The sequence below is a fragment of the Calidris pugnax genome, unplaced genomic scaffold (assembly GCF_001431845.1).
Source record: "Calidris pugnax isolate Ruff unplaced genomic scaffold, ASM143184v1 scaffold54, whole genome shotgun sequence".
NCBI classification, from domain to species: domain Eukaryota; kingdom Metazoa; phylum Chordata; class Aves; order Charadriiformes; family Scolopacidae; genus Calidris; species Calidris pugnax.
Window position 1 is genome coordinate 4,396,053 of NW_015090864.1, and position 11,931 is coordinate 4,407,983.

At 48.8% G+C, this 11,931-nt stretch overlaps 1 protein-coding gene across 2 annotated transcripts in view; it reads right to left on the reverse strand.

The window, feature by feature from the left end:
- XIRP1 (xin actin binding repeat containing 1) overlaps window positions 1-11,665 on the reverse strand; it is a 24,869-nt gene extending 13,204 nt beyond the window's left edge. The window contains exon 1 of one of the 2 annotated variants that reach the window (XM_014945090.1): window positions 11,510-11,665. The gene's annotated coding sequence lies outside the window, so the exon portion shown is untranslated. Of the gene's footprint in view, window positions 1-6,006; window positions 6,092-11,509 lie in introns of those variants that run through there. The other variant, XM_014945091.1, reaches the window with a different exon arrangement.
- Window positions 11,666-11,931: the final 266 nt, after the last annotated feature.

The following is an 11,931-nucleotide window of genomic DNA, read 5'->3' on the forward strand; positions in this document are numbered from 1 at the left end:
CCCAAAAAAACCACCCAACGACACACACAACACCCCACCACATCACACCCACCCACAAACCAATAACCTTGGGCACTGGAGCATGCCCTGAAGAGCCATGTCTACACGTTTCTTAAATACCTCCAGGGATGGTGACTCCACCACCTCCCTGGGCAGGCTGTTCCAGTGCCTGACCACCCTCTCAGTCAAGTAATTCTTCCTGATATCTAATCTAAACCTCCCCTGCCCCAACTTTAGGCTATTTCCTCTGGTCCTGTCATTATTCACTTGGGAGAAGAGGCCAACACCCACCAGAAGAGGCCAACACCCACCGAGGGCATGGCCATGATGACCATCGTTCATCAAGGGCTCTGCTGGGTGCCCCACTGTCTGCCGATGAGGCCAACACTCACCAGAAGAGGCCAACACCCACCAAGGGCATGGCCATGATGAGCATCATTCATGAAGAGCTCTGGTGGGTGCCCCACTGTCTGCCTACTAACACCCCCCACCCCTGGCAGCCTCCATCGTGGACCCCCAAAACTTAACATCACGACCTTTTGGTTCAGGCAGAAAATGTGTGTATTTCCACCTCTTTTAAGGCTGAAACAGACTTTGGGCCTGGAAACTTAACATCATGACCTTTTGGTTCAGGCAGAAAATGTGTAATTTCCACCTCTTTTAAGGCTGAAACAGACTTTGGGCCTGGATGAAAGTAACACATTGGGCAGTGATCTGATGCCACCGTCCTGCTGGCAGGGCACAGAGCCCACATCCATCCCCGTATCCCTGGACAAGGCCATCACCAAACAGGAGTGAGTCAGAGGATATGAAGGAGCTACGGGTGTTCAACTTGAACCGATTTCCACTTTTTTTTTTGCTCTGTGGCCACATCGTTCTCCCAACAACATGCCTCACAAGCAGTTACCCTCATCTTTGGGCCTGGATGAAAGTAACACATTGGGCAGTGATCTGATGCCACCGTCCTGCTGGCAGGGCACAGAGCCCACATCCATCCCCGTATCCCTGGACAAGGCCATCACCAAACAGGAGTGAGTCAGAGGATATGAAGGAGCTACGGGTGTTCAACTTGAACCGATTTCCACTTTTTTTTTTGCTCTGTGGCCACATCGTTCTCCCAACAACATGCCTCACAAGCAGTTACCCTCATTTATCTTTACTTCTCCCCTGGGAACTTGTTTCAGGGAAATAAAAGACGAAAAGGCTATGAGACTTGCTCAGGGATGTAGCAGGGAGCCTTTGGCAGAGCCAGAGGACTGAACCCTGCTCTTAGTTTAGAGACTTGATATTTTGAGCTGCACCAGCTCCCACGGGGCCACCACTGGGGCCCAGCACAGCATTGCTGAGATATTCAAGACATTCGGCATTCCTCCTACCTTTGCTCAAATGCCTCCCATGGAGATGACTATAGTAGAGGATGTGCCTATCTGGTTCATGGAGAAATGACTACTCTGAGAGGATGTGAGCTGTTAGCTAGACTTCCTGAGGGGTGCAGAGAGGACTGGATGGTTGGAGTGGTCACCCACTGTCAGGTGATGCTCCCTCACTCCCACCTGCAGTACTCCCTCCCCCTTGGTCCTCACCCCCCTAAACAGTGGGGGCTTCCCCTCCCTCTGAGGATGAGAGCCGTGTCCCCATTGCCAGAGACAGGTTCATCTCGAAACTAATGGCTCTAAAGTAGATGAGTTCGCTTTTCAAAGAAAGGGGTATCTCCAAATTCTAGTTAAGGAATTTCTTTTTGCATTAATCTATTAGGTGTCAACAGGACAGCCATCTCCACCTCCTACCGCAGACATATATAGAGCTTTACATCTATATGAAGCACCTCAGGCCTCGGCCATCTCCACCTCCCATCACAGACATATATAGACCTTTACATCTATATGAAGCACCTCAGGCCTCCAGGTTTGTCAGGGCTGTAATTTCTCTGTTACTGCTGTAAAACCACGAGAAGGTTCTCCTTTTATCTGCAGACTTGCACTGCTGCATTTGGATTTAGTGCGGTATTTGCAATGCTTTCTGTTTGAACAATGGGCTCTCTCTCCACAAATCCAGCTATTGCACGGCCAGGAAAGGGCTGATGTACTTTTCAATATGTGCATAGTAGAAGTGCTGCAGCAATTCCAGAATTCTTTGCCCTCAAATCTCGGTCCCCAAATCATGAGATTTTGTAAATAACAAACTTAATGACTCTTTTCTTTGTTTTCTGGGTTGTGAGTTCAAGTTTTTAAAGTTTTTCTCTAAAATACTGAAGGCGATTTACTCTGTTCTTATTTTAAAGCAGCAACACTTGGTGTCATACAGGAACAGGATTCCAGGAGCTGGTGCTTCAAATGGAATGCCAGTTCCGAAGGGGACAAACATGCACCAAAAAGCCATCGAGAACAGAGCAGAGGGACTCCTGTGAACTTATCAAACTGGTTGGTGCGTTGCTGGAAGGTTCCAAACCCCAAGGTTTTTTTTTTGTCCTTGGTTCCAGCTGCTCCTGCAGATGCGCAGGCGTTTGGATGCAGAACCGAGGCTGGATACATGAGGAAGCAGATGGATGCAGTACAGATTTAGCTGCCCACCTCTGCCAGAGGTCACTAGGACACAAGGGGAGGAAGCAGAGCAAGATATTTCCTTTATGCTTTTTTTTTCTAAGTCACCATGTAAATATGGGACCTCTCTCCCTAATTTCTGCTGTCTGCAGCTTAAACACGGAGTCAAAATGTACAGCCAGTGGAGACAGTGGCATTTCTGGGGCAGATTTGGTGCACCTTAAGATAGGTTGAAAGCTTGTGAGATAAACCACCCTCTGATTGCATCAGTTTTTCTCCACTTTGCTCAAGAGACTTTGACTAGTTCCCTGGCTTTTTGGGGATGAACAGCAGCCTGGAAACAGGGAGGGGAGTGTCAAGGCATCACTGAGACACTGATTTTATAGGAGCTGGTGCTGTTCCGAGATAAACCACGCTCTGATTGCATCAGTTTTTCTCCACTTTGCCTTGTGAGATAAACCACCCTCTGATTGCATCAGTTTTTCTCCACTTTGCTCAAGAGACTTTGACTAGTTCCCTGGCTTTTTGGGGATGAACAGCAGCCTGGAAACAGGGAGGGGAGTGTCAAGGCATCACTGAGACACTGATTTTATAGGAGCTGGTGCTAATAGCTGCTAACACCAGCCCCTCTATCTGCTGCAGTGGGCTTCTCCCTTCATTTGGAGGCTTGAGGCATACATTTGAAGGAGTCCACTCTCAAAAAATGGAAAATGAATTAATTATCAGTGAAAGTACCTTGAATTTCATGGTCTTTCCTTATTACAGCCATACCCTGTGAGAGGAGCACTGAAGCATGTGCTGAATTAGCTGCTTTGAGGAGGGCTTTGAAAAATCTCTCTCTTTTCTCCTACATGGCTGAACTGTCTACTGGAAAGGCAAAGGGGCTCTGATCAGTCTGGAGAACAGAAGGTTTCTTCCTTGCAAGGTAATGAGATTTGGCTAAGCCTCCAGTAAGAGCAATGGGGAGAGCTTGGGAGAGTCAGCTTTGCTAGCTTTAAAGCAGAAAGAAAACCAAGCACAGATTTGCAGCCTTTCTGATTGGGAAAATGAACACAAGTTCTTGGCAATGGCATGGCCACACTGAAAAATCTCTCTTAAAAACTACCTCTAGGAGATGGGAACACTTCATTGCAAGGCAGGGACCCTTCTCAAGCTGACACTGGCGCTGCAGTGGACTTCTCCCTTCATTTGGAGGCTTGAGGCATACATTGGAAGGAGTCCACTCTCAAAAAATGGAAAATGAATTAATTATCAGTGAAAGTACCTTGAATTTCATGGTCTTTCCTTATTACAGCCATACCCTGTGAGAGGAGCACTGAAGCATGTGCTGAATTAGCTGCTTTGAAAAGGGCTTTGAAAAATCTTTCCTGGGATTCTCTCTCTTTTCTCCTTCATGGGGCTGAACTGCCTACTGGAAAGGCAAAGGGGCTCTGATCAGTCTGGAGAACAGAAGGTTTCTTCCTTGCAAGGTAATGAGATTTGGCTAAGCCTCCAGTAAGAGCGATGGGGAAAGCTTGGGAAAGTCAGCTTTGCTAGCTTTAAAGCAGAAAGAAAACCAAGCACAGATTTGCAGCCTTTCTGATTGGGAAAAAGAACACAAGTTCTTGGCAATGGCATGGCCACGCTGAAAAATCTCTCTTAAAAACTACCTCTAGGAGAAGGGAACACTTCATTGCAAGGCAGGGACCCTTCTCAAGCTGACACTGGCTTAACCGTTTCGGTGCTAAATGCTTAGCAAAAGCATCCCCATGTCCTAGAACTGGGCTGGTAATGTTTAATGGTCTCCTTCAACCCCAGGCTATGGGCATTTCTGCTGAGCTGATATAACTTGGATTAGCCCATGGACTGGCGGGGCGAGATGCTGCACAAAGCAAAGCAATGTGCCCCTCCCTTCCAGCCAAGAGCGAATAAAGCAGCTGAATGAAGATTTCCAGTCCATGCAGTGGAAAATAGCACAGCCTCAGTGCTGCCTAGCCCTTCATCTGTTAGCTTGGATAGATGAAAGGCCACGGGGCTTCTGCTTTAATGACGGATATAATTAAATACAAGGCTTCCATTGAAGCCTTCCCCTTATCGCTGCCTTTGTTTTTTCTCTCTTTTTTTTTTTTCCTTTTTTTTCTTTTCTTTTCCTTTTTGACTTTTTTTTTTTTTGCAGTGCACAGGCTGTGCACAGCCCTCTGTTTGCTTATCGTTTCTCACAAAAGTGCCTGCCTTAGATAGGGGCTGCTGGAACCCGCCGGGCGGGCGGCTGGCTCTGCGCTTGCGGAAAATCTGGTGGCTCCGCGCGGCTCTGCCTGACGGAACAGGCTGCTGCCACCCTCTAAATTGCTAATTATAGATAAGAGCGAAAGAACAACAGTTCGTGCCGCTAACGAGAAAGCCGAGCTGTCACGTGTGTGCAGCTCACGGCGTGCAAGAGGCACCTAGGACGCCTCAAGAGTCGTGAGCGTGGGGCCGCTGCACAGCATCCCCTGGGAGGGAGGATGCTAAAGCAAAGCCAAAGGATGTTATGCAGACCGGCCTCGGGGTGTTATTTGTTGTGTATGAGAGGGAGGGCATGGAATCCCATTTGGAGACCTGTGCCAGGCTCCACATTTCTGCCTTGCAGAGCAAAAGGGCTCTGCTGGCACCTTTGGCATCCGCTCCATCGTTGAGCGATGCATCCCTTGTGGCGCTGATGGACCAGCGCTGACTGCTGCCCCAGGGATTTTAAACCTGATACTTCAAGTATTAAAGAATCCCCCGTGAGCTAAAATAGAAGAAAAAGAGCTCCTGAGGACCCCCTCCTCCCATCCCACCCAGAGGCTGGCACCGCAGCCGACGGCGCTGCTGTCTGAGTGAAGGGAATGGGGAACGCTCCTCCCTGCCGGGGTTTGTCGGCAAAATGTCCTTCGTGCCAGCGTCTGGCGCCGGATGAATCTGCACATTTCATCAGAGGGGGCCGCGATGTTAGGACTGCCCGAAGGGAGCAGCTGCCAGGGTTTCTTTAGTTCTTCTTCTCTTGCCCCACGTATGTGCAGCTCGGGCTCAGTTTACAGCCTCTCCGCCCGCCCCTGGCAATCAGGGAGGGCTGTGGGACCTGGAAACTTGCAATGGGGTAAAATCATTCTCCGTATTAATTTATACTCACTGATCTTTCTAGACACAGGGGGAAAGGGCAAGACAACAAGGGGAAAAAGGTCTCTTAAATATTCATCTAAAAATTCACTTGCTTCCTCCCCAGTTATTGCCCATAAATCACCCAGCTGCTCCGTCTCCTGCTGAAGATAATATTACAGGTCTCTTGAACTGCAATCGTGTTACACCTGACAGCCATCTCTCAGTGAGTGGAAAGCAAATCACTAACAAAAACTCCTTCCTCCTCCTTCGTCTGAGAAAACCCCATGTCGCCAGCAACACAGCAACTCCACCCTCCTCTGCTTTCTATTTACACTGATTTATCCTATAGAAAAACAACACTACCCACCTGTTGGTGTCCACCACCTCTGCCGCTGGCACTCCCTCGCAGCCCGGCTCCCACCACCAACCCCAGTGAGCTACCGAGCGCCTGAGTCACCTATTAAAAAAGGAAGCTGCAAGCTCAGCACCAGTCTCCCAGCCCACCCGGCCAACCACATGTCATCGGCTTTGCTCCCAAAATCAGCCGCCCTGAGCAAACACAGCTGCTAAGCAAAGCCCTTTGTGTCGCCCCACGGCGGTCCATGGGTTGTGTAAGGGGGCCTGAAATCAGCCGAGGGCTTGCACGGGGCTTACACAAGCTGGAGGGGAAGGGATAGCCCAGCCGTGCAAGTTGTGCCAGGGTCCTGTCCCGCTCCATCACTTGTGGAAGGGAGCGATGCTCCGGAGAGCATCCCGTCCTGCCAGCTGAATCCAGCATCCTTCTCTGTAGACCAACCTTGGGTTTGCTGTGATGGCTGTTGGACCTGGCATGTCCTACACCGTGGAGCACAGACATGTTATGGTCTCACCCCCTGGCTCTGCCATGACTTGGGAACCATGAGACACTTGATGCATCCCACAGCACAGGACTCAAAACCCAACCCTTGAAGGCCAGAGGGACCTTGGAGCTTCTTAGCACCAGGGAAATCAGGGCTGGAAAACAACCATTTTTTCACACTGTGAAAGGGACCATGTTTTCCAAGGTGATGGAGGCGAACCGATGTGGAAATGCTCCTGGCTGCCCTGGGCTGGCTGTTTCCAGGGAAACTGGGGCCATTTCTGCTATTCCTCCCTGCCTGGCATAGGTTGTGGGTTACTCCCAATTTGAAGGTCATTATCAGTTGGGTCCCCTGATTCAGGCTGTGTTGCTGGACACATGTCCTCATTCCCACCTGCTTGTCCCCCGTGTGCATGTCAATGAAGCCTCAGCAACTCACTGTCCCCCTCCTGAAGCTGGAAGCCTGTCCTTGCAAATGGGGACCCCTTTTCTAAGCATTTCTGCCCCTCGATGTAGGAGCTGTATGTGCTGAATCACACCTGCCCCATCCTTCTCCCATCTTTGCCCCTCAGAGAATCAGTTCCCTGACAAAAAGAGATCCTAAAAACTGGCACTGCTCCACGGCTGGGCTGGGGAATTTATGCGGATGGGTAAGCACCCATAAAAGCTGGCTGGGAAACCAGTGCTGCCATTTAATCCTGGAGCCTGGCAGCCCATTGGCGCTGCTCAGTCAACGGGGAAAGGTTTATCTCTGGCTCCAACCTCTGTGGCAGTGGCTCTGGTTCATTGGGAAGCTCTGCTGGAGGAGACACATGCAGAAGGTGGCGTGGGAAGCAGGGCAGGTTGCCTCGCTGCCCCAGCTTGGAGGCTGCTGAAAGGGTGAGTGGTCCTGGGATGCTGCAGGAAAGGGTTTGTGAGAAGGGCGCTCCTGGGAGGGTGAGGATCTGGGGAGGGAAGAACATCTCTAGGTATTTCTCAATGACCTCATGACCCACTTTTGGGGCTTTGGCACATGTCAAAATGTCATGTGCTATTTTTCCCAAAGGAAGGGAAAAAAAAGATGGGACAAGGCTGCAGCAACGGTGGGATTTCAGACAGCCTTTAGCAACGAGTGAGGACCAGTGATGCTCTAAAACATCCTGTTTATCCTCACGGGTATTCCCTCCTGACCCCCGGATCACACTTTGCTCTGTTTGCAAACTACAGTGTTTTATCTATCTCATTCTCTGTTCTACAAAGGACAGCCAGGATTTGAAATTCAAGCTTTTTCTTTTTGCCATGGATTGGCTAGTTTTGTGAGAGAGCGGCAATTGTAAACATGTTAGTTTTTTAAAAGAAGTCAACTGTTTTTTGACTGTTTTGGTTCAAGTTACCTTTATCTTACAATTACACGGGATAGGAATTGACTATTAAAAATCAGAAGTGAGATTTTCATATGCTCACCTAACCAACTCAGGTGCATGAACACCACTGATTACAGTTAGATAGCTAACAAAAATAAAGCAACTTAACAACAATTTTTTTTCTGATTCCAAACTTTCATGAGTAGACCTTGTTCTTTCATATAAATCTGTACAGCATCGTGTACGGTGGATCCCTGATTTGGAGGTGGGGGGACATCTCTAGTATAGATCATAAATGTAATAACTGATGCACATCAAAAAACATAAATAATTCTCTTTTGAAAGGGTTTAAGAAAGATTTTGTGCCGTCTGCAAGCCATATGTTGCATCTGAGCAGCTCTGGTGCATAGAGCTAATATATGAATTCTGGGGTGAGAAATGGGCTGAAAAGTGCCAGAACCAGAGGAAGGTGCTAAACAAGTAATGTGAAATAGTGTAACTAAAGAGCCTCTGTGTTGAAGAGGAAATAAGATTTAAAGTATCATTTCATGCTTTAGGAGTTGTCTACTAAATCATAGTCAAATAATTAACATTTTGCAAGTGTATAAAGTTGCATTTGCAAATCCGAGGGGGTGGGAGGGGATCAAGGAAAAAAAACGGCTACTGAAGAGTGTCTTGTTTCCTGCCCTTGCATTTCAAAATCAGATCTCTTCACAATTTCCAGCACCTCTATACTGAAGGTTCATGATCTTTAGTCACTTCTGCAAATGTTTTTGACTCCTCAGTGTCAGCTGGACTTTCCTTTACAGGAGCAACATCACAACCCCCAGGTAATTTAAACAGCTCCCGAGGAGAGTGGGGAAAATTTAGCCTCAGGCGGAGCTGAGTATCTGCCCCAAGGCAGCTCGGGGCTATTTCTGGGCTTTGCAAAAATCCAGGAATGTGGGGGACTCTATTCCTGGCACCAAAAAAATGCCAAGAAGCTCTGCCGAGAGACAGCTGCGAGTGGCATTGCTGGTTGGGGACGTGGCCTTCCCGAGTGGGCCAACTGCTGTGGGCTTGTCTTTCCTTAGAGAGGGACTTCAACATCACCCGGGTCAGCTCCCTCGCTTTCGGGACACAAAGTGCCCAGACAAGGGGGATGCAGCCCAGACTATCTGCTCAGCATTGTCTCGTTCTACATGTCCCTCTGCTGTTTTCAAAGGGTTAATAAAGGCCGAGTGGAGGTTTAATAAATCACTCCCTGAGGCTGTGTATCGCTGGGATCTCTGGATCCAGCTCTGCCCTCTGACATGGGGATCGTGTATCACACCCCGCTCACGCCGGCACCGCTCTTGTACCCTTCAGGAACTCTTTATCTGTTATTTATACACGGGGGTTTTCACTGAAATGGACATAAACACCCCTGCTTGACATCCAACAAGAGCTGATTTTATTTCCCTGTTCCTCTGTTTCACACTGGCCGGCAGCAGGACTGTTCTTATCCCTAACTCTTCTGCCAGGCTCCATGTCCTCTGCGTGCTCTACCTTCTCCCATAGAGCAGCATCTCAGCCCCTGCGGGATGACCAGCCCTGATAGCATCTTCCCTCCCCCTAAAACCCCTTTCCCCAGGGAAAGCAACACCCAGCTGCCCACTGGAATAACCTCTGCCTGGGGAGAGGGCTCCTCGGCGTGCCACGAATACCAGACCTTTTAAGGGAAGCTCCCTCTCACCACCAGGAAGAGATACCTTGGGAATGTCTGCACAGACACCAGCCCTGTGAGCATCACCGGCCCCACATCCCGCCTGGGATGCAGAGCACAGCCGGGATGGGGGCTGTGGCGTGCATCTTTAAGCATTTCTTTTGCCATGCCATGGTGTTTACGCAAGGGCATCGCATGGATACCACGCGGCTCCGAGGAGCTGTTGAGACCCTGCCTTTGCTTTCTATTCTTATCGTGGTGTTTCCATGCTGCTGTCAGCTCTTTATCGCTGGCAGCCAAGAAAACATAATACTGTTTTGGAAGAAACAGCCACAGCCAAAAAAAATTTAGCAGCATCCTTTAAAAAGAAAACCCCAACCCACTTGAAGCTATTGAGTTTCCCCGGCATTTCCATTTGTTTCTGAATGAGGCAAATTGCCAGTGAGAATATGGGGGAGGAGAGAAATAGTTGGCTTTAAAAGAGTAAAATACCAGGTTGTACAGTACTTAATGCAGAGATTCCTGCTACCGTGTTCAGACCCAGATCTGGGGTATTTGCTGGTGCTGAAGAAGGATTTTCATCCTCCTAGAAACAGGGTTAGGGCATCCTCACCTGGTTTTCCCCCAGAAGGAAGCTTTTGTATCCTGTAAAATACTACATCTACTCTAGGGCTGAAAAGAGCCTTTGTAGGATGTTCCTATGAATTTCCACCCATGCTGGATCTCTTGATTGCCACTAGTGGATTATCCACCACTTGCTTGGACAAGAACATGGGTTTTCATATTTTGCCTCTTCTCATCAAGTGATAATGTTCCTGAGGCAACAACTCCACCTCTCTTTCCCTAAATCCCTGTTTTCTAATAAAAATCTGAAGCTACTTCACATATTTTCCAGCAAAGATTTGGATGAAAAGTGAATACCTGGGGGGATTTGGGGAACGTTAAAGAATTTCTGTTATTCTCACAGCAATCAACAGGATGTGCATCTCAGCAGGAAAAGTAAACCACTGCGTGAACAGAAAATTACTGCTCTGAGCTCAGGCCATTGGGGTACAGACCCTTTACATGGTGACTGGGGGGCAACATTGAGACCTAAACCTGGAGTCCCGGCTCTCTTCTGCTGGCCACGACACAGACTTTAAAGCTAAAAGGCTTCAGCAGATGGATAATCTGGTATGAGAGACACACACGCACACACAGGGGTAGGTTTCTGCTCCGTCTCACAGAGTGGAGCAGTTTTTGGAGTTACTTTCCATACGTGGGCACAAATAGGGAGTGCTAAGGCCATATTAACACTGCTAACCCAACAGGCTCCTGAAGACCTCTATTTGGCTCAGGGTCACAAACACGTCTCAACCTGCCCTGGAGACCAGGAGAGAAAAGGGAGGGAAAGAAATTCCCTCCTTAACCTCCTGTTCCCTAGGGATGTAAGACAAAGCAAAGCTCATTTCCTTCCAAACAGTCCAAGTTTTTCTGCCTACTGCCTACCTGGACACTGCTTTGATTTGAAAGATGTCCCCTCCACCCTCAGCATCCATCTGGCTCACCCGAATCCTGGACATATTCTTTCCCCTACTGCTGGTCACAGTGACCAAAGCCACGGTAAAGAACAGCATGTTTTTGAGGAGAGAGTAGACACTGAGATCTGGCCCCATGAATTTAAGCCTCAAAGCTGGGAACTTCAATATTTCAGGACAAGGGGAAAGCACACACGTGCAATGCTCCATTTCTGCCTTGAACATGTCCAAGTGCCCTAGATGGTGATGCTCAACCAGACCAAAGCCACTGTCCACAGAACACAGAGAAAGCACCTTCTGCAGCAGAGGGTGGGATTGACCAAGCTCTGGGTCGACAAAATAAAATCCATGGCTTTCCATGAGCTGCAACACCTCTTTCGTAGCACGAGGTGTTTAGTATCCTCATTTAGCCTGCATTTTAGTATCAATCTGAGGTTCATATTCATGCAACACTTCACCCCGCTCTAATCTACCCCCAGATTACTCACAGGGAGATCTCGGTAGTCCCAACAGCTGTGTCACACCGTAGACAGCCCCAGAAGAAAATCTGGGTGAAACTCACGGCCGGGCAGCCCTTAGTGTATCCTACGAGGAGCCCTGCTCCACTCCCCACACCCTCGGTCCTGTCCACTGCCTCCCAGTGGTCTCTGGCAGCTGGTTTTATCGTCGGGCGCTGGGCTATGTTGAGAGGATGAACCACTTGGTCTATTTTTAGGGAAGAGTGAAATTGCTCCTCCACCAGGCTGAGTCAATCATGAGTTTTAGCAATCCTATATGGAGGCTGGGAAAGTCTGGGGGCCTGGCTTATTTTCAGAATTTATTCATTCAAAATACCCCTGGTGTAATCCGGTACGGGACAGGGGATGCTTCCAGGCAGTGGTGCAATGGGGAAGAGGCATTTCCCTGACTC